Source organism: Triticum dicoccoides, chromosome 7B, assembly GCF_002162155.2.
Source record: "Triticum dicoccoides isolate Atlit2015 ecotype Zavitan chromosome 7B, WEW_v2.0, whole genome shotgun sequence".
Lineage (NCBI taxonomy): Eukaryota > Viridiplantae > Streptophyta > Magnoliopsida > Poales > Poaceae > Triticum > Triticum dicoccoides.
Window position 1 is genome coordinate 526,115,770 of NC_041393.1, and position 21,728 is coordinate 526,137,497.

Genomic DNA, 21,728 nt, shown 5'->3' on the forward strand with positions numbered 1-21,728 from the left:
TGATGCAATAACTAATTTCTGGATTTATTTTTATTCAGGAAATTCCAGAAATTGTTGCAAACTTCTAAAATTCATATAAAATCAACCGTAACTCCAAATGAAATAAATTATATATGAAAAATGATCAGACAAATCCAATCTATCCATCTGTACCATTTTCATGCATGTTAGAACAACTTACAGCTGCTGTTTAGCACAAATCATATAAATGGCATTTAAATATCCACATATGGAGTTTGAATTTGAATCCTGGATTCAAACCAACTTCATTTAATATGGTTGCTAGTTGCATTAGCTCAATCAACAGCATATTTCCATGACATTATCATGCATCATATTTGTTGCATTGCATTGATTGTGTCCCTCTTTATTTGCCGGTAACTGTCCCCTCTCGATAGACGTGGTTTCGACGATGAGATCGATGACACCGATGAAGAGCTATAATATCTTCAGAAGTGCCAGGCAAGCAAAACCCCCCTGTTCATTTCGATACAATCCTACTCTCTCGCCTCTGCTCTCTTTTACTGCATTAGGACAACATCGATTCAACTGTTACTTGCTGCGGTAGCTGAACCCCTTTATCCTTTGCATGACCTGTCATTCCACAGTAAATAGATGAAACCCACTAGCATGAGTAGGAGTTGTTTGAGCCCTGTTGTGCCTACTCATACATGCTTGTTTGTCATGCCTGCTACTGCTTAGAGTTGAGTCGGGTCTGATTCATCGAGGATGCATCAGAGGTGCGTGAACATGTCCTACTGTGTGTGAGCTAAGTGTGTGAACACAATTTGGTAAAGGTAGCGGTGAGAGGCCATGTAGGAGTACATGGTGGGTTGTCTCATTGCAGCCATCCTCAGGAACTGAGTTCTGTGTTTGTGATCCATGATTCAGCTACTACCACGCATTGGGCCCAAAACCAATGGACCCTCTCGGCTTCTTAATCACCTTTGTCCTCTGTCCAGGAGTTGCAAGTAGTTTTTGGTGTTTGTAGTATGCTGGAGGCCGTGCGCAGTGCTGACCGTAGGGGTGGGCTGTGATGCGGTAGGCACGTGGCACGGTGTATCGGGCGCCCGTTTGGTGTCTCAGGAACCCTGCTCACATCGTTTGGGGCTGTGAGCGAAACTTCGGCCGGATCTCCTCATGGATGGAACCCGAATAGGCGATAAACCTGGACTAGAGACTTGAGTGTTTAGGTAGGTCGTGGCCGACACCCTCATTGGGCTTCCGCTTGAAGGTTGCCGAGTACATGTCGTGTAAACGGCAATAAGTGGTGAGAGCGTGTGTGAAGAAGTACACCCCTGCAGGGTTAACATCATCTATTCGAATAGCCGTGTCCGCGGTAAAGGACTTCTGGGTTGCCTGTACAGTTCATAGACAAGTGAAAGTGGATACTCTAAAATACGCAAGATAAGTGTGAGTGCTATGGATGGCGTTCTCGTAGGGAGACGGAGCGGATCCATAGTGGTGTATTGATATGGTGAATATGTGGACTCGTGTGCGCCACCTCAATGAGTTACTTGCAGTCGTAGTTTAGGATAGCCACCGAGTCAAAGCTGGCTTGCTGCTGTTAAACTCCACCATCCCCTTGTTGATAATGATGCATATGTAGTTAGTTCTGATGTAAGTCTTGCTGGGTACATTTGTACTCACGTTTGCCTATTTTATGTTTTTGCAGAGAGACTTCAGTCTCGCTAGTAGTTTCCGCGTGGACTTCAACGTTTAGCTTGTTACCTCAGCTACGATATTGTGCCCTCGGCAGGATCTGGTAGATAGTCAGGCTTCCAAGCCTTTTTCATTTGTAGATGTCTGTACTCAGACATATTAGCTTCCGCTTGTGCTTTGACTTGTATGCTCTGAATGTTGGGTCGTGAGACCCATGTTTGTAATATCTCGCTCCTCGGAGCCTAATGAATAAATACTTGAGTCGTAGAATCATGTTGTGATGCCATGTTGTATTTGCACATATCGAGCATATTGTGTGTATGTTATTGAAATGCTTGGTATGTGTGGGATCTGACTATCTAGTTGTTTATCTTTAGTAGCCTCTCTTACCGGGAAATGTCTCCTAGTGTTTCCACCGAGCCGTGGTAGCTTGCTACTGCTCCGGAACACTTAGGCTGGCCGGCATGTGTCCTTCTTCGTTCCTGTGTCTGTCCCTTCGGGGAAATGTCACGCGATGAATACCGGAGTCCTGTTAGCCCGCTACAGCCCGGTTCACCGGAGTCCTGCTAGCCCAGTGCTACAACCTGGATTCACTCGCTGATGACCGACACGTTCGATGCTGGGTCATGGATGCCTGTCCCTGTAAGTCTGTGCCACTTTGGGTTTACGACTAGCCTTGTCAGCCCGGGCTCCTTATCATATGGATGCTAGCAACACTATCATATACGTGTGCCAAAAGGCGCAAACGGTCCCGGGCAAAGGTAAGGCGACACCCGTGGGAATACCGTGCGTGAGGCCGCAAAGTGATATGAGGTGTTACATGCTAGATCGATGTGGCATTGAGTCGGGGTCCTGACAGCTTTGGTATCAGAGATTGACTGCCTGTAGGATTACCAAGCCAAACTGGCCGAAGTTGAGTCTAGAAATGCTTTAGTTATATGTAGGGGAATTGATTGTGGGATGGGAACGTAAGGCTCTTTTTACTCCTTATACCTCATGGCCTTCTGATATGAGTCAACCTCTTCTCTTCTACGGGGATTAAGAACTAGGCCTTCTCATCTATCTATCAGGATGACGTGTTACTAATCCATAGACTTATAGAATTGATAGTTTCAAATCTCAGTTCAGTTTTACTACTTCCGTATGTTCATAACTGTTGATCTCGAAACCTTGATATTGTGCTTCGGAGTGGCTACGCCACCATTTTTGTAGCATGTCTCCAATCTTTTTGAGCAATTATAGCCGTTATGCTGTCCGAGTCATCCCAGGTTTCTAAACAATCTGATGCACTTGCAAATCCTTTCCCTCTGGTCTTGATGTTCCTTTGGGCCAGGTTAATCACACTAATTGCTGAGTTGAGGTATTCTATTGCCTCAACATATATGTTGGAATTATTATTATGACCCTAGGTGTCTTAGGGGATCATCTAGTAATCTAGCCATGATTTGTGTCCTAGTGTGAGGATTCTGGCCTTTATTCCCGAAAGCATCCCGTAATGCAATTTAGTTAGTAGGTATTCTACTCGTGGGTTTTGAACCCGATATTCACCCTACTCACTTCATGTTGATAGTGTTTGCTCGTTCCTTTAGGTTATTAGCAACCTTTGCATTAGTCCTCGAGGTCTGTGGTATACCGTTCTTCCAATACCATGAACCATTATGGCAGAAGTTCTTTGAACCAAAAGATCACAATAAGAATGCTCTTGATGAGTTCTTCATTCTACATTGTGAATCTGCCAGTCCTACCTTCCCCGCATGGGTTATCCGGAAGAAAAATGTTGAGCTTTGCTCGACATACTAATCTGTGCATCCACAACTCAGAAAATCGTATGTCCTTTTGGGTTGTCCCTCTTTAGTTGTATTCTGACCCCCGTCTATCATTTGATAGTCAAGATTATGCGTGCGATCGTTCATCGATACCTATTACTCTTGTGGTCCGTCAAGCCATTCTATTCTAGAATGACTAGGAGAAACAAACTCCAGAACCTGATCCATATCTAGGATTGGGTCAAAGCAGTTGTATTCCACAGATCAAAATGTTAATCTAGCTTTTGTTCTGTTCTACCTTGGAGTATTATTATCTTTATATTAAGAATATCATGAGAATTGCACTACCTCTTATGAATTCTTGACGCAGTAATACTTCTTGCCATCATTGTTCACTCCTCGGTTTTCCGTGTTATTGTAACCGGAATGCCGACAAGTGAATCATGGTGTGTGAAATCAATACTGCTAGCAACTCCGTTGCTTGGTAGTTAAAGGATAATAATTTCATTCTTAGCATGTTGGTTCTTGAATCATCATCCTAAGATAGATTGTGCTACCTACTCCTTATTTTTGGTGCACTCTTTGATCAATGAGTTAGGATTGTGTCAATCCCTCGCTCTTTTGATCATATCATCTTGCCCTGAAAAGCAAGATTGTTCTCGAGCTTAGTAACATACCGGTGGTTCGTGATTTTCCGAATATCTTCTCGGAGGTATCACCAAGTTGTCACCTGACCGCTATGTTGAGTTCGTGATCAAGTTGGTTTCATATAAACCACCCCTTCTACAAGAATCTGTGTTGCATACCCCTGAGCTAGTTAGTTAAGCTAAACAACAACTTGGAGAGTTGGAAGATAAAAGCTTGTCCGACTTAGCTCATGTTAAGGGATATCTTGTATATGTGTTGAAGAAAGATGATATCCCCATCGATTGGTCCTCGTGATCAGTTGTTGGATCTATTGCGTTGTCAAAACTTTGACTTGAGTATGGGCTATTGTCAAGTCATATCAGAACCAATGATGTGCGTAATGTTGTCTTACCCGTGGTTGAACCCTCGGGCATACACCATTATATCCTTTGGTCTGACCAATGCTATCACTGTGTTCACCTAATTATGGAATTCCATTTATATGGAAACCAGGATGAACTGTTGTTGAGCCCATCTACAACATCCTTATCTTCTCCATAATCTTGTTGAACATCAAGCTAGTATTGGAAACTTTTTAAAGCATTTTTTCATGCTAGCTCATGAAGCATATGTTCGGATGTAAGAAGTGACTTCCTCTAGTTCATGTGCATTTGATGCAAGTTGCCGCCGTGGATTTGAGAAAGCTTGTTTTTCTTCCCCTGGAATCATCCCAAGTCAGTCATGCATACGTGCGAAGTATTCTGTGGTCTGGAGACTTGCAACCTTCATTCTATATGTATTCTTAGCACACCAAGCCACTGATTGATTTGTTCAAAGAAAAGAAGTTCATGCGCTAATCCTGAAGGGCCCAGACGGATATGCACAAGACTTCGTTATCTCAATGATGGTTCCCCTCCTGAACTCGGTAGTGTTTTATTATAAGACTACTACTTGGTCATGCTTGCCTGAAGCAGCGTGTCCACATGTTTGTAGCAGAAGCGGCTCATGTTTTGGAGCTTGCTATCGTAGTTCATATCCCGAGAATCTCGCAACGTCATCTCGTCAATTTGTGTTGCAAACTTTCTTTTTGGACATGCTGAGTCTGAGGTATCCTATCACCAATCGGATCTGGATCTCGGGCAGATATGATGGTTGGAACATTCCCAACAGTTGCATGTTGTTCCCAGCTCGCACCGCCATTGTGCCAATTTACCATGGGCTGCCCCTCTTAGCAGTTGCTCTCCAAGATCATCTTCCAAAGTGGTCCTATCATGGGACCCATCCATTTCCGGTGATAAGCAAAAGTCATCCATTGCGTTGTCTTCAACAAGGTAGTCCACATCATCCATTCTAGTCTAAGCAAGCCATTTCTTTGAACTCCTTCAAGCGATCGTTTGAGAATTGCCTTAGGCTGGTACAAAGAGTTTCAATGATCTCTGAATCAAAGGTAATTCTTTTTGCCACTTAAGGGGATATATCTATGAGTCACCATCCCTAAGGTGTCTTATTGTGGTATCATGGCAACTCAACTCCTCGCTGCGTTGACAACTGATTACCACCTTCTTAAGTGCGGAATTGTTGTCTACCTAGTGAACCTTCGACATCTGTTCCACTCCATCCCTTTGGATGAATGCTTCGTATCTCAGCTCGAGAGATGATCTTATCTCTCACTCCATGAGTTGATCTTGAATACTCGATCTTCGAGGAGATCATTTTCTGGAGAGTCTCCTTCTGTCGTTATCGTGTTGGATGAAGACCTCGCAAGCGAAGACGTCAAGAAAAATTGAGTCAACAGATCAACACCCTCGAGAAGACAGTTGGATCTTGAAGCTCATGTTATTAGTTAGTGTCCCCTTGTCTTCTTACCTCACGTCTTGAATCTCGGGACGAGATTCTTGTTTAGTGGGGGTGAGTTGTCACATCCCCAGTTCAGGCCTTGCTTGTCTTTGCTTTATCATCCATGCATCATGTTTAAATTTAAAGAAACTTGAAATGGGGATTGTTTAAGCCCTAGCACCAAATGAATTCAACTAGGGTCAAAATAAAATCTTTTTCATTGAACTCAAAATGCCCTCTAAAAATGTTCAACATTTATGGTTTGAGGTGGAAGCATCTACCAAAAATGGTTTATATTTTTGCAGGACATATTGGGCTCTGAATTAAATCATACTCTATTTGCATTTGGGCATTTAAATGCTATAAAATATTCCAAATGCCCAAATAATTCTGAAAATAAGTGTGGGCTGTTGGAAATAATCTAAATAGAGCCTCTGATTATTTTCAAGATTTTTAAAGATACCTAAGTATTTTTAATAAAGCCCTACAGTTACAGAGAAATAGAAAACAGAAAACAATTTAGAGAGAGAGAGAGAACACCTACCTGGACCACTCACCTGGCTTACCTGGCAGCCCACCTGGCCCAGCTCCAGCTGGCGGCCCAGCCCACTGGCCTGAAGCGGTCGTCCTCAACCTCTGCCAGTAGGCAGAGGCGTGTCGCCCGCGCGCGCGCTCGCCCCTGGCCACCTCCTGCCTGCCTGCCGCTTCCCCGATGCGTCTGGACGATGCCACGCGCCACCACGGTCCCTCTCTCCCATGCCCTCGCTCCTCTCCCTCACCCTCTGCTCTCTCCCTGAAGCAAGGGATGTCGTGAACGGTGGGAGGTCAAAGAAAGAGAATTGACCTCTGAATACAGTGATCCTATGATCTAGATAGACTCCGTCCTTTTTTTTCGATAAGGGTGACTCAAGAAATTGGGGGTGGGACCTGCTGGCATAATGCAGGCTGGAACGTGGGAATTCGAGGTCTCATGAACGAGTTTTTTTCGTGGACAAACATACTTTCTGGTCTTTTTTATGGATCCTTTTAGATCTACGGGCCGTCCGTTCACATGAGCATAGGGAATCTATACTCGAGCCTTCGACTTGGCCCCTGGCAGGATAGGTGAGGAATCACTCTTGAGATCTGATCTATTGGGGCCTACAACTTCGCCAAAGCCGACTAGCATCCCTTTCCATGGTGAACTGGCCGTCCCATACCTTCATTTTGTCTCATGTGTGTTGAACATTGTCTTCCTCGATTCCAGCTTCACTGATGTAGGTAGGGCTGGGCGAGAAAGGGTCCCCTCTTGCCTATTAGTAAGCGGCCCTTCGGTTCCACCGGGGTCTTACGGTCTCATAGAGGGGGGAGAACTACATAACTAAAGAAGAATAGTGCTCTTTATAAATAAGAGTAGGCGTGGAGAGCTTTTTGCGGGGGAACTTGCAAGTCAAGTTTGGGGGGAGGCGGGCGTTGACCCAACCTTATGAGTATTCGGACTATAACAGTTCCGATGAACAGTCACTCACTTTTGACAGTTATACGATTCCAGAAGATGATCCAGAATTGGGTCAATCACGTTTATTAGAAGTTGACAATAGAGTGGTTGTACCGGCCAAAACTCATCTACGTATGATTGTAACACCCACTGATGTACCTCATAGTTGGGCTGTACCTTCCTCAGGTGTCAAATGTGATGCTGTACCTGGTCGTTCAAATCTTACCTCCATCTCGGTACAACGAGAAGGAGTTTACTATGGTCAGTGCAGTGAGATTCGTGGAACTAATCATGCCTTTACGCCTATCATCGTAGAAGCAGTGACTTTGAAAGATTATGCAGATTGGGTATCCAATCAATTAATCCTCCAAACCAACTAAACCGGGGAAGCTGAAGCGGAAATGCAATTCTCGGGTGAGGGAAGGGGGAAGCTCCAGGAAGGCTTCGCTCGCTCGCTCAAAAAGCTCTAACGCTCGTTTACAAGTGGAGTACATAAGCCCTTATTGAAGTAGGGTGAGGCCTTACTATACGAGCTTGTAAGTCAAGCACGGAACGAGCCTTGTCTACGAAGCTTCGCTTCATCATCTTGCTTGCTTCTGGCGAAGCTTAACGCACTACAACATAGGCATGCATGATGGTATGGTAGGAAGACTCCTTTTAAGGCCGACCACTACATAGGAGCGATAGGAAGCCAAGCCGTCAAAAGGAAAGGCGAGCAGCCCTTATTGCAATAGCAAACGGCCTACTTATAGCCCTATTTATACCCTTTCTTGGGGACTTCAACGGGCCTTACAAGCTCAATAAATTGCAATTCTTCACCTTTTCCTCAGACAGTGGGAATGCATTTTCTTACTTGATTGACATTGACAGATATGTGTACCACACCGAACAAGCAATATGTCATATGCTTGATGTACCAGCCAAGCCAGCTCTTTTTTTCTCAGTTCCCTTATCCTTAGCGCAAAAGTAAAAAGAAAATGAAAGAGAGTTTGTATTTGCAAATGAAAATGAATATGGATCTAAATAAATTAGATAATCAATAAATAAGAATTGGAATAATAGAAAAAATATCCTTCGCCCCTTATCTCTTCATCATCGTCGGTTCCGTCACTTGTGGTATTCGTTTAGAATCTTGTTGACCCTACTCGCTTACTCCTATTTTCCTTATTTCTTTTTCTACATAATTAATTAGAACTTTCTTGAAAGAATGGGGTTCTCTCTGGGGGGGGCGCACCCTCTCTTCCTTTTTGAGAAAGATGGGCTTGTTTTTTTTTCAATAAGTTCTATTGCTTTGACACATTTAGTATATAACATAATATATATAAGAAAAGTACTAAAGGCGAAGGGCATTTTGTTGTACAGCTACTTTGGTATAGTTACAAAGGTAACCGGTAGGTGACTGTTGAATCGATAGTAGTTACGAAAGGGGGAAATAGCTCAGTTGGTTAGAGTGCTGGTCTGTCACGCCAGAAGTCGCGGGTTCGAACCCCGTTTTCCCTGCCCGATCTTTCTTTCTTCCCGAGGTCATACCTCTGCCACTTTACCCTGAGTTTCACTAAGGCATATAACCCCATTCGGGTAAGAGGAGCAAGTAGTGGGGAACATCTATTTATATGCGTGTTAGCATCAGCAACATCTTTTTGAAAGTAAATTACATCGATCCTCGGTGCTAGGTACTCAGGTAAGTAAATCCTGAGGATAGAACTAGAGCAAGTAAGCTCATCGCACTATCAAGTCAGTCAGGAACTAGTCTGCCAAGCTTAAGAAGAAGTGAAAAGTAAGCAAGTTGTCATCTAGTGAGGGCTAAAAGACACGGAGAACATCCCCCCTCTATTTGCCAATAGCTTCCGCCTTCCTCTCTTTCATTTCATGTCGGTTCAGCCGAGCCAATAGATTCCATAGGCGGGTCAGTTATAGCTGTAGTAGCCTTTGATTAGGTCCTTTCAATAGACTTTCCGTAGCTATAATTCGATAGACTTTCCGTAGCTCAGTACTGCTGATCCTTGATGCCCGCAACTGTACTTACGGCTGTACTTGTGAAAAGAGATAGAGCCGTCTCTCTATGACTCAAAGATGGTCAAAAAGCTAATAGATGGGCCACAAAAGGTAGAGGAGAGGGGGTAAGAAGAGTAGACTTACTACTGGATACAAGATAGGTATACAGCTAAAAGGGTGAGATAGAGGAATGAAATGAGCCAGTGAAACGGTCCACGACCACAAGTATTGAGCTATAACCATAAAACTTGGGGAGTGCCTCAAGAAAATCCATTGAAATAGAAGACCCAGGTTGTAATGGAACAGACAAAGGTTGAAGAAGACCAGCAGGAAGGGTGTGCTCACTCTTGTTGAGTTGACACACATTACAGTGAAGAACAAACTTGGAGGGAGAAAAAGAAACCAGAAGGGACCCATTGTTTCTATGCAAGTCGAACAATGATGGAAAAGCATCCAGTATGTAGCCGACATATGCCAACAACCCAAATGCACATATGCTAGTTAAGTTGAAACTCCTAAATTAAAGCGCAAGCAACAAAACTACTTTTTTGAAGGCGCGGAGCGTTGAAGAAGAGCATAGCTCGATTAACACAACTAGGGGCAATATGATTCATTTTCCTAGAACACCACAACAAATGTCCCTACCAGCTGTTGCCAGTGAAGCTGAAACCATGGCTACCCCTCAACAAGCCTCTAGCTCTTATCCTAGGCCTGAACCGCCTGAACCTCCAATTACCGTACCATTGGTACTGAATACGACCACCACTCACACCTGTTCTAGACCTTTAAACCCCTGACCACCTAGACCTCTAGTAGCAAAGCAACTAAAAGACCCAATCACAAAAATAACCCTCTCTATCCCCCTCAAAACCTTGGCACGAACACTTGTTTCCAGCCACCTATGGCCTTCCTCACAGCTCAAAACATGATAATATTAGACCTAATCCTGCACCTCCACCACCACAACCAAGACCCAATTCAATACCAAATATCCAATTTTCCCAACCAATACTTCTGCCCTATGCTGGAAATTCCATGAAACCAGAAGTGCCAATATATACTTACCTTAACCAACCGCTTCCAACTCAACAGCATGACCCGTACCAATACCTGCAAGAACAAAGGCCGCAAAATCAATATCAATATGGGCAGCAGATACATCAACCTCCTAGAGTTTATTTTCCAATATTTGAAGGGGCCAGGTCTTGGATACAAAAGTGTGAACATTACTTTTCGGTGTACCAAGTTACGGACTGGTACAAGGTAGAACTTTCGGCTATGCACCTTAGGGGGAGAGCTGAAAGCTGGTAGAACAGTTTCTTAGTGAATAGGGGACAAGTATCTTGGCAAGAGTGAATTCAAGAGATTGTAGAGAGGTTTGAGGTAAGAAATGTGGTTGGTGTAGTTGATGAGTTTAATCACTTGAGGCAAAGAGGAAGCCTAGAAGAGTACAAGTCACACACAATTGGCAGAATTGAGGGCTGCCATGTTGAGGTGCAATCCCTATTACGATGACAACCTTTTTCGACAAAGTTTTCTTTGGGGTATTGTAAATAGAGATAGATGTTTCGTCCGGCTCTGAGAAACAATTCGGCAACCCCGCTCTTCCCTTTGCCTCTTCCACATCTATTTTTGAAACTTGATTCGGTTGAGTTTGAAGCAAGGATCTAATCAGATAACGCTTTGTTCTCCAATGAATGGAGGTGGAATAATTTATTGAGATAGAGAAAGCTACATCTCGACTTTATTTAAACGAAAGAAAAAGGTTAGTCCTGCTCCTAGACTTCCAATTCCAAGTAGTAGTAACGGAAAGGAACAGGTTTAGGAGAACTTTTTTTATGTCTTTCTTATAGCGATCGCTGAAAGTCAGTCAATGCCCTGGCTTCAATGAATGAAGACCGATGGGCTATGAAGTGGAGATGATGTCGTCGTGTCATTGCTCGTGATGTCTTCACCAGGATTTGACTTACCAATGTGAAAGGTACCGTGCCAGTGGTTCTATCATTTAGATAGAGAGTGATCTTTCCTTCTTGTCGAAGAAAGATATGACGTTGGGAAGGGAAAGGGAGTAGAAACGTTTTCGTAGCCTTGGGGCGAAGGGCTGAGAGTTCCGTGATCCAGTTCTTTGAGCATACATAGGTTGAGGATGGAACTCCTATAGCAATCGATGTGGAAAAAGGCAACAACCGAGAAAAGCAGAAAAAGCGAGTGAGATCTTGACTTTCTATTATCATACAACATAGAAGTATTTAATCAAATCAGAAAGAGCCCTGGGATTTGACCAAAATGGCATAATTGAAAGCTCTCGTCTCAGTCGCTCGCCTAAGAAAAGGTATCGGGTTGCTCCGTGATGACGAATAAGCAACCCAGCCCAATCCTTGCTTTAATAGAAAAAGGTGAATTTACTCGAATATTCGTTCAATGACTCAATATTTAGTAATCAAATCATGCGTTTGTTAGATCATTTAGTGATAAATAAAACGAGAATAAAGAGAGAGTCCTCACCTAAATATCGACAACAATGACCTGGCAAGTGAAGTAAAGTAAAAGCAAAGTAGAGTCCGGTTAATGTCAAACGTTTTCAAATCTTACCCACCATATCCATTCATGCACGTTACTAGATGAAAAGTAAAAAATAAAGCAATGATGGTTTTTATCAGAGCCACTTTACAACCGGTTTAGCAACTTCTTTATGCCCCTACGAACGAAATATTTGGAGTTTGACAACTGGTTGACGCCGGTTGATACTCGAATGAATATATCGCCGGTAGATACTTGCTTTTCTAATGAGGTAGACACTTTTGCATGTTAAGGTTTCCACTTCAAACCATCCAGATTTACACTTCAATTTCTCGTTGTTGACACGGTTTACACTTGACTTCATTCAAACTGACACTTATGTATCTATCTAGGCGGGCGGGCACTTAACCAAACTCAGGTTGACACAAACTATACAAAAGTCTTAATTAGGGTGTTTTTTTTCGATCAACCCGAAACTCCGAACAGAACCGACCCTGACTAGACCTTTTCCCAAGCAACTCCGAATACTGGAAAATATGAATGAAATTCGATAAGAGAAATCAGAGCATGTTTCTAAATTTGTGATAACTACTTATTTATGAGTGAGAAATGCTTCATGCGAGCACCCTTGGTGGCCTGCTTTTGAGACAGGGAGGCCATGCTCGTATCTATGCTTTTCATACCTCTGCTCCCTCTCCCGAGCACACCCGAGCGGAGCTCGTCGCACCGCTCGCCGTTCCCGTAGCCTCCGTGCTCCCCTCGTCTCCCCGACGTGCCCACGAGCATCGCCGCACCTCCCTCGTCCTCTCCGTCCAGCCACGCCTCGCCGGAGGCCCTGCATCGCTGCCATCCTCATCAACTTCATCGCCGGCCGCCGGAGATCCCTCTCGCCGCCCCGCTTGCCCCGGTGCTTCCCCGAGCACGCCGAGGCCACCATCGCACTCCCCGTGAGCCCCTGATCATCCTCCCCCTCTCTGTTTTCCCTCTAGCATGTCGTAGCCACCGCGCCACTCTCACCCGACAGCGCCGCCGCCAAGGTTCGCCTGCGATGACGCTCCGGTGACCAATCGGTCCCGGGCATGCGTCCAATGTCCTCGCCGCACCGTGTAGACTCCGTAGGTGTTAGCCCCGCATCGCCAAGGCCGCTGTGGCCTCGACCCCGAGCTCGCTCGAGCTCCGACCGTCGCCGTGAGCTCGACTCCGGCGAGTACAGCGCACCCCGTCCGCTCCTTCCTGCTCTGTTGGATGCGGAAGAGCACGGGCTCCCTCCTGGTAGTCTTCCCGCACCTAAACGCAGCCCCTAGCGCCGCCCAGTAGCAGCTCTGCCGCACGGAATGGTAGCCGCCGGCCAAACTCCAGCGACTGATGACCTGGCTCATCATTAGCCACTAATGACGCCACGAACTAACCCCATAGCTCACTGACGGATGGGCCCCACGCCCATAATTAATCTTAGTTTATTTCCTGTTATATTTAACTAACCACAAAGGCCCCACGCGTCAGCTTTGACCATGCTGACTGGGCTGTTGACTGGCCCCACATGTCATGTTGACTTTGCTGACGTGGGCATTGACCAGACCCACCTGGCAGTGTCACTAACCAGCCCCAGTAACTGACCAGTGGACCCCACTGGTCAGGTTTGACCTGGAGGCGGCCAGTTGACCTGCTGACATCAGGGTGATGTCATGCTAATGCAATAACTAATTTCTGGATTTATTTTTATTCAGGAAATTCCAGAAATTGTTGCAAACTTCTAAAATTCATATAAAATCAACCGTAACTCCAAATGAAATAAATTATATATGAAAAATGATCAGAAAAATCCAATCTATCCATCTGTACCATGTTCATGCATGTTAGAACAACTTACAGCTGCTGTTTAGCACAAATCATATAAATGGCATTTAAATATCCACATATGGAGTTTGAATTTGAATCCTGGATTCAAACCAACTTCATTTAATATGGTTGCTAGTTGCATTAGCTCAATCAACAGCATATTGCCATGACATTATCATGCATCATATTTGTTGCATTGCATTGATTGTGTCCCTCTTTATTTGCCGGTAACTGTCCCCTCTCGATAGACGTGGTTTCGACGATGAGATCGATGACACCGATGAAGAGCTATAATATCTTCAGAAGTGCCAGGCAAGCAAAACCCCCTTGTTCATTCCGATACAATCCTACTCTGTCGCCCCTGCTCTCTTTTACTCCATTAGGACAACATCGATTCAACTGTTACTTGCTGCGGTAGCTGAACCCCTTTATCCTTTGCATGACCTGTCATTCCACAGTAAATAGATGAAACCCACTAGCATGAGTAGGAGTTGTTTGAGCCCTGTTGTGCCTACTCATACATGCTTGTTTGTCATGCCTGCTACTGCTTAGAGTTGAGTCGGGTCTGATTCATCGAGGATGAATCGGAGGTGCGTGAACATGTCCTACTGTGTGTGAGCTAAGTGTGTGAACACAATTTGGTAAAGGTAGCGGTGAGAGGCCATGTAGGATTACATGGTGGGTTGTCTCATTGCAGCCATCCTCAGGAACTGAGTTATGTGTTTGTGATCCATGATTCAGCTACTACCGCGCATTGGGCCAGAAACCAATGGACCCTCTCGGCTTCTTAATCACCCTTGTCCTCTGTCCAGGAGTTGCAAGTAGTTTCTGGTGTTTGTAGTATGCTGGAGGCCGTGCGCAGCGCTGACCGTAGGGGTGGGCTGTGATGCGGTAGGCACGTGGCACGGTGTACCGGGCACCTATTTGGTGTCTCGGGAACCCTGCTCACATCGTTTGGGGCTGTGAGCGAAACTTCGGCCGGATCTCCTCATGGATGGAACCCGAATAGGCGATAAACCTGGACTAGGGACTTGAGTATTTAGGTAGGTCGTGGCCGACACCCTCGTTGGGCTTCCGCTTGAAGGTTGCCGAGTACATGTCGTGTAAATGGCGGTAAGTGGTGAGAGCGTGTGTGAAGAAGTACACCCCTGCAGGGTTAACATCATCTATTCGAATAGCCGTGTCCGCGGTAAAGGACTTCTGGGTTGCCTGTACAGTTCATAGACAAGTGAAAGTGGATACTCTAAAATACGCAAGATAAGTGTGAGTGATATGGATGGCGTTCTCGTAGGGAGACGGAGCGGATCCATAGTGGTGTATTGATATGGTGAATATGTGGACTCATGTGCGCCACCTCAATGAGTTACTTGCAGTCGTAGTTTAGGATAGCCACCGAGTCAAAGCTGGCTTGCTGCTGTTAAACTCCACCATCCCCTTGTTGATAATGATGCATATGTAGTTAGTTCTGATGTAAGTCTTGCTGGGTACATTTGTACTCACGTTTGCCTATTTTATGTTTTTGCAGAGAGACTTCAGTCTCGCTAGTAGTTTCCACGTGGACTTCGACGTTTAGCTTGTTACCTCAGCTACGATCTTGTGCCCTCGGCAGGATCTGGTAGATAGTCAGGCTTCCAAGCCTTTTTCATTTGTAGATGTCTGTACTCAGACATATTAGCTTCCGCTTGTGCTTTGACTTGTATGCTCTGAATGTTGGGTCGTGAGACCCATGTTTGTAATATCTTGCTCCTCGGAGCCTAATGAATAAATACTTGAGTCGTAGAATCATGTTGTGATGCCATGTTGTATTTGCACATATCGAGCATATTGTGTGTATGTTATTGAAATGCTTGGTATGTGTGGGATCTGACTATCTAGTTGTTTATCTTTAGTAGCCTCTCTTACCGGGAAATGTCTCCTAGTGTTTCCACCGAGCCGTGGTAGCTTACTACTGCTCCGGAACACTTAGGCTGGCCGGCATGTGTCCTTCTTCGTTCCTGTGTCTGTCCCTTCAGGGAAATGTCACGCGATGAATACCGGAGTCCTGTTAGCCCACTATAGCCCGGTTCACCGGAGTCCTGCTAGCGCAGTGCTACAGCCTGGATTCACTCGCTGATGACCGACACGTTCGATGCTGGGTCATGGATGCCTGTCCCTGTAAGTCTGTGCCACTTTGGATTTACGACTAGCCTTGTCAGCCCGGGCTCCTTATCATATGGATGGTAGCGACACTATCATATACGTGTGCCAAAAGGCGCAAACGGTCCTGGGCAAAGGTAAGGCGACACCCGTGGGAATACCGTGCGTGAGGCCGCAAAGTGATATGAGGTGTTACATGCTAGATCGATGTGGCATTGAGTCGGGGTCCTGACACTTCTCTCCCACAGGCCACGCAAAATATACCGGGTTTAATCCTGCGACGGTGCAACTCCGAGCCAACTGCAAGCCCGTTCTTGATCAATCTCCATATATGAATCTTTGCTTTCCCCGACGCATTCGTATCCCACAGTGACAGATATCCTTTGTGCATATTCACTGCGCTTGAGGGTCCCTGTAGACCCGTTCGAGCCCTGCTTCGCTCCATATTGAAGTGGTAAGCCGATCTTACTGTGAAACAGCCATTTCTCGTGTAATTCCAAGCTAGATAGTCCACTGTTCCAGGGCCCCCAATCGCCAACCTACCTATATCTGCTGCATCATCAGCCGAGAACATGTGGTTGACCAGATCAAAGTTCCAGCTCCTACCATCCGGTGATAGCAGGTCGGCAACATTAGTTACACCATTTATAAAAACATGCCCCAACGGTCTCAAGGATCCACTCCTGGGAATCCAATTAGCATGGTGAATATTAATACTTGAGCCATCTCTAATGCGCCACACTAACCCTTCACGTAATAGATCTCGCCCATGCAAAGTGCTCCTGAACGTGAAGGACGCCGCCGCCGGACACGAGGCTGTCAAAATGGAGTCATCCTTGAAATATTTTGCCTTAAGGACCCTTGCACACAAAGAAGAGGGGTACTGCAAGATCCTCCACGCTTGCTTGGCCAGCAAGCCTGGTTGAAAGCCTCCGGATCTCTGAATCCCATGCCTCCGCTCCGCTTTGAGGCACACATTTTCTGCCAAGATATCCAGTGCACTTTCCGCTCACCATTTCTTGCCCCCACCAGAATTTTGCAGAGATAGAAGACAGATTCCGGCACATTTTCTTTGTGAGGTGAAAACAACTCATGGTAAACGTCGGCATAGCTTGGAGCCCTGACTTAATAAGCACTTCCCTTGCCTTTTTTGACAGCCCCTGGCCCTTCCAACCACTAACTTTGCCTTTCGAGCTCTCCATCACATACGTGAACGTACCATCTTTAGATCTTCCAACCAGTGTTGGTAGACCAAGGTACTTCTCGTTAAGCGCTTCTGATTGTACCCCAAGGGCAACTTTGAGCTCCTCCTTGGTGTGCTCTTGACACCCTCTTCTGAAGAAGATTGATGATTTCTGCAAGTTAACACGCTGACCAGACGCCTCCTCATATGTAGATAGAATTTCCCTCAGCGTCTGCATGCTCTCCCTCGAACCTTCCATGAAAACAATACTATCATCAGCAAATAATAAGTGAGTAATGTGGGGGCCAGTGCTCCCAAAACCCACTCCACTAATTCGTTTCTCCCGCTGCGCTTTCCTGAGAAGAGCGGAGAAACCCTCAACACAAAACGGGAATAGATATGGCGATAACGGGTCTCCCTGCCGTAAGCCACGTGAAGGGAAAAAAACTCCTCAAAAACCCTCCATTCAGCTTAACGACAAAGTTGGCCGTTGTGACACATCTCATTATCATCTCAATCCACTCCGGTGCAAAACCCACTCGTTCTAACATCAGCTCCAGAAATACCCACTCGACTCTATCATAAACTTTCATCATATCAAGCTTGACTGCACACAAAACTTTTTTCCTCTTCCTCTTTCAGATGGCATGTACACACTCATATGCAATGAGAACATTATCCGTAATAAGACGCCCCGGAAGAAACGCACTCTGTTCCTCTGAGATAAGAATGGGGAGGATGTTCTTTAGCCTATTTGCCAACACCTTAGATGCTAATTTATACAACACATTGCAATTGCATAGGCTTATAGGTCTAAATTGAGACAGTAACTCCGGTGAGTTTGTCTTTGGAATCATAACAATAACAGTGGCATTGAAACTGTCCGGCGTCGCCACTCCGCCAAGGAAATCGCAAACTGCACGACAAACATCCTCTTTTAACAACGACCAGTGTCGTTGATAAAACAGCGCCGGAAGACCATCTGGCCCTGGCGCCTTAGTTGGGCCCATCTGAAACAAAGCACTCTCAATTTCCTCATCTATAATGGGGGCGGTTAGCCTTGAGTTCATATCATCCGATACCACTATCTCAATATTCTGGAGTAGCTCATTTGCCCCCTGGATCCCTCCGACGTAAACAGCAACTCATAGAAGTTCGCCGCCATTGCACGCATTTCTTCATCAACAGTGCATTTTGTGCCATCGTCACGCCGTAGCGCCTTAACCGTGTTCTTTCTCTTCCGGTGGGATGCTCTATTCTAAAAATACCGTGTATTTTGGTCCCCCTCTTTCAACCAGTCTACCCTTGACCTCTGACGGTACATGACCTCCTCCCGTTCATAAACCTCTCTTAGTTGTTCTTCAATATCACATACTTCTTGCTGGAACCCAGTGGTTACAGCCCTCGATTTAGCATCAAACAGCTGGGCCTTGAGGTGTTTAATTTGCCTACGGATAGAACCGAACACCACACGAGCCCATTGTTGCATTGAACCCGCCATTCTACCAAGCTTTTGCCATACCGACGTGAGCCCTTGGCCCCCTCGTTTGCAGTCTCCCAAGCTTCAGCGATCATATCCTCATATTGGTCATGTCGGGTCCATGCCTCCTCAAATCTAAAAGGCATCTGATCACCCGGCGCGCGGTTTGGAGCCGTCTCCAACACACGAACCAGCAAGGCTTGATGGTCTGACTCCTCACACAAAATGTGCTCCACTGATGTCTCTGGGAATAGATTCAAGAATCCATCATTACAAGTGGCTCTATCAAGCCTCACCTGGATATTCTCCATCCCATCTCGCTTATTATCCCACGTATATGCATAACCCGAAAAACTGAGATCCGCTAGAGCGCAGTCGGCTAGGCAATCTCGAAAATCCTCCATCTGTGCAAAGCTTCATCGGTTACCCCCAATTTGGTCAGTATAGAATAAAGCCTCATTAAAATCACCAACACACAGCCACGAGAGATCATCTTGCGCCCGAAGATAGCGGATAGCATCCCAGGATTTTTTCCGCAATTCTGTACGAGGTTCCCCATAGAATCCAGTGATTCTGAAGGTCTTACCCTCACATACCAACTCCGCATCCATAAAATATTGGCACCAAGGCCGAACCTTAACATGAATATGCTCTCTCCACCAAAGCGCAAGTCCTCCACTCCTTCCCTTGCAGTCCACCGCAACACCACTCTGAAAACCCAAGCTCCACTTCAACTTTTCCATAGCCCTAGCGGACTTTTTAGTCTCACAAAGAAACACCACCTCTGGGTTGTAGGACCGTATCAGGTCTCGTAATTCGCCAACTGTTGAGTCCAACCCCAGTCCTCGACAGTTCCAGGCTAACAGATTCATTGCTCTCGGCGGCCCTGAACCTCAGGGTCCGTCGCTTTGTCTTCATTTTCCTGGAGCCGGTCAAACACTGAACCTGTCTTCTGCCTAGTATCACGACTGAACTCCTCCTCCTCACCCTGCCTTTCTCTTCCTCCCCGAGCGACCCACATCTGCCTCGGTCTCCGTTTCCTATTCTCATTATCCTTCCAAGAGTGCATATCATTCCTTGGCCTCCCCTCAAAATCATCTCTGAACCTTCTCACGTAAGAACCCCTCCGTCTACTCTGGCCGCCATGCATAACGGGTTCTCCCCGTGGGTTGACCCGACCCGCATCCGCTGCATGCACCTCATGTGAATAGGTGACTTTATCTTTGCCTTTCCAGTCCCGAGCCGGTTCCCTCTGTCCATCCCTCATCCTCTGTTGGCTGCCCTCCATTAGTTTACTCCTCATCTCCTGTTCACGTCTGGCCTCCAAACTATCACGAAGATCCTATCCACGGGGCCCCCCTTGCCCGTCCCTGTCCTTGTTAGGGCTGTTTACTTCGCCCCCATAGCGTGTGGACCTCTCGCCAGTGCGATCGTCCTTGTTACATGAGAATTCAGCGTTTAAATTCCTTTTGGTTGGCAAATCTCTCACGCGTGGATGCTCATAAGCTCTTGCCGTAGCCTCACCAGTGTGAGAGCTACCCATGGTGTTATTACTACTGGCTGCACCACTCATCGATCCATCTTTGCCGGAATTATTTTTGCCCGGTGAAGCTCTGAGCCATCCCCCCCATTGAAGAGACGAGTCTAAAGGAGGATCGCACATCCCCCCCTTGTGAACCAGCCTTCCACAATCAAAACAGAAGTGTGGAACCTTTTCATAGTGGAAATCAAACCAGGTTTTTTCTTCGTCCTCCTTCTTCTTCCTCAGGTAAAAGCCTCTTACTAATGGCTCAAACACAGATATTTTGACTCGTACACGCAGGTTCTGTCCCTTGGCAAAGTCGTCCTTGTCCACATCAACCCTTAGAGTCTCACCCAACCAGTTCCCCAACGCTCTTCCAAAAGTCTCCGTCCTCTTGTCAGGCGGCAGATCAGTAATACAAACCCAGATGTCTATCTTGTCAAACACCATCTCAGAAGGTCGCTTGTCCCCCTCATAGTACTTCATAATCAGCACACCGAAAACAAATTAATTTTATCACAAAACTGAGTATAATTACATAATATATCTGGTAATTTTAATTCTATCTCATCAATCTTGTTTTTTTAGTGATGGTCAAACTTGAGAATGTCTTTATCGCAAAAGAAAAACCTTGAGAATGTCTGACTAACTGAAATTCTAAGACACGGCTAGAAGCAGCCAGAGACATCTTGCTTGTCGATGCTTATTGTTGGAGACCCAGATAACTGAGCTTAATGGCACATGCAGGGTTTCAGTAAACACCACGCGGTATTCAGAGAAGCGGACCTATAGCCCTCTGGTAGGCAACTCGTGACGGTCCAGGACCTGAATTTTATAGAATTTTTGGAGTATTTGGACGTTAGGAATTTTCCTGTGATGGTGGTTTGATTCGTAGGATTGGAGTCCTTAGATTTTTTTCGCAGTATCCATCTGTACTACATTTTGAGGAAATTTTTCGTCCAATCAAACATTTTTACAGGATTTCTTTGTTTTCCCCGTGCTACCAAACATTCTCTCAAATCCTATAGGATATTATAGGACATGCCATCATATTTCTGCATTTTGATTTCGTCAAAAATATTCCTGCATTTTGAGAATAATGCGAATCAAATAGGCCCTAAAAGTTATGTGAATGATTCTTAAAAAGAAAAGTTATGTGAATTATTAAAAGAAAAGTTAGTTGAACTAAATAATATCGGAGGGTACCTGTATATTCAAATTTGCATCCCTAATGGACGCAGCACTACCATAAGGATGATCGGACGGGCCGACGAGCTAAGAGCATCTCTACCAGACCCTGTATAATGTCCCAACCCGTAAAATAATCGTCAAAATATGGGTTCACGTGAAAAAAATCGCCCGATCAAACACTGTAAATGCGGCGGACCCGTAAATTTTTTGAGGGGCGCGGAAAACATCCCCATCAAAATTGTGAAAATAAGGATTTCGAAGCCAACCTGAGGGGGCCTTGTATAAGCGCAAGACCGTTGGCGGGAGTCTAACTGCCATCGAAGCCTTCATGCCTCGCTCCTGTCCACCCGTCCCCGATGCCACCCGCCGGCCCTGGCAGCCGCGCTCGCCCGCCGCCGGTCCCTGTACGCCGGCCGCCGCGCCCGCCGGCCATCCGCCCTGGCCGCTGCGCTCGCCTGCTGGCCGTCCGCCCCGGCTGCGGCGTCGATTCGAAG

At 45.8% G+C, this 21,728-nt stretch overlaps 1 non-coding gene across 1 annotated transcript; it reads left to right on the forward strand.

Moving 5' to 3' along the window:
- Positions 1 to 8,794: 8,794 nt before the first annotated feature.
- On the forward strand, positions 8,795 to 8,868 carry TRNAD-GUC. Its single transcript has one exon. It is a non-coding gene; the product is annotated as a tRNA-Asp (tRNA).
- Positions 8,869 to 21,728: the final 12,860 nt, after the last annotated feature.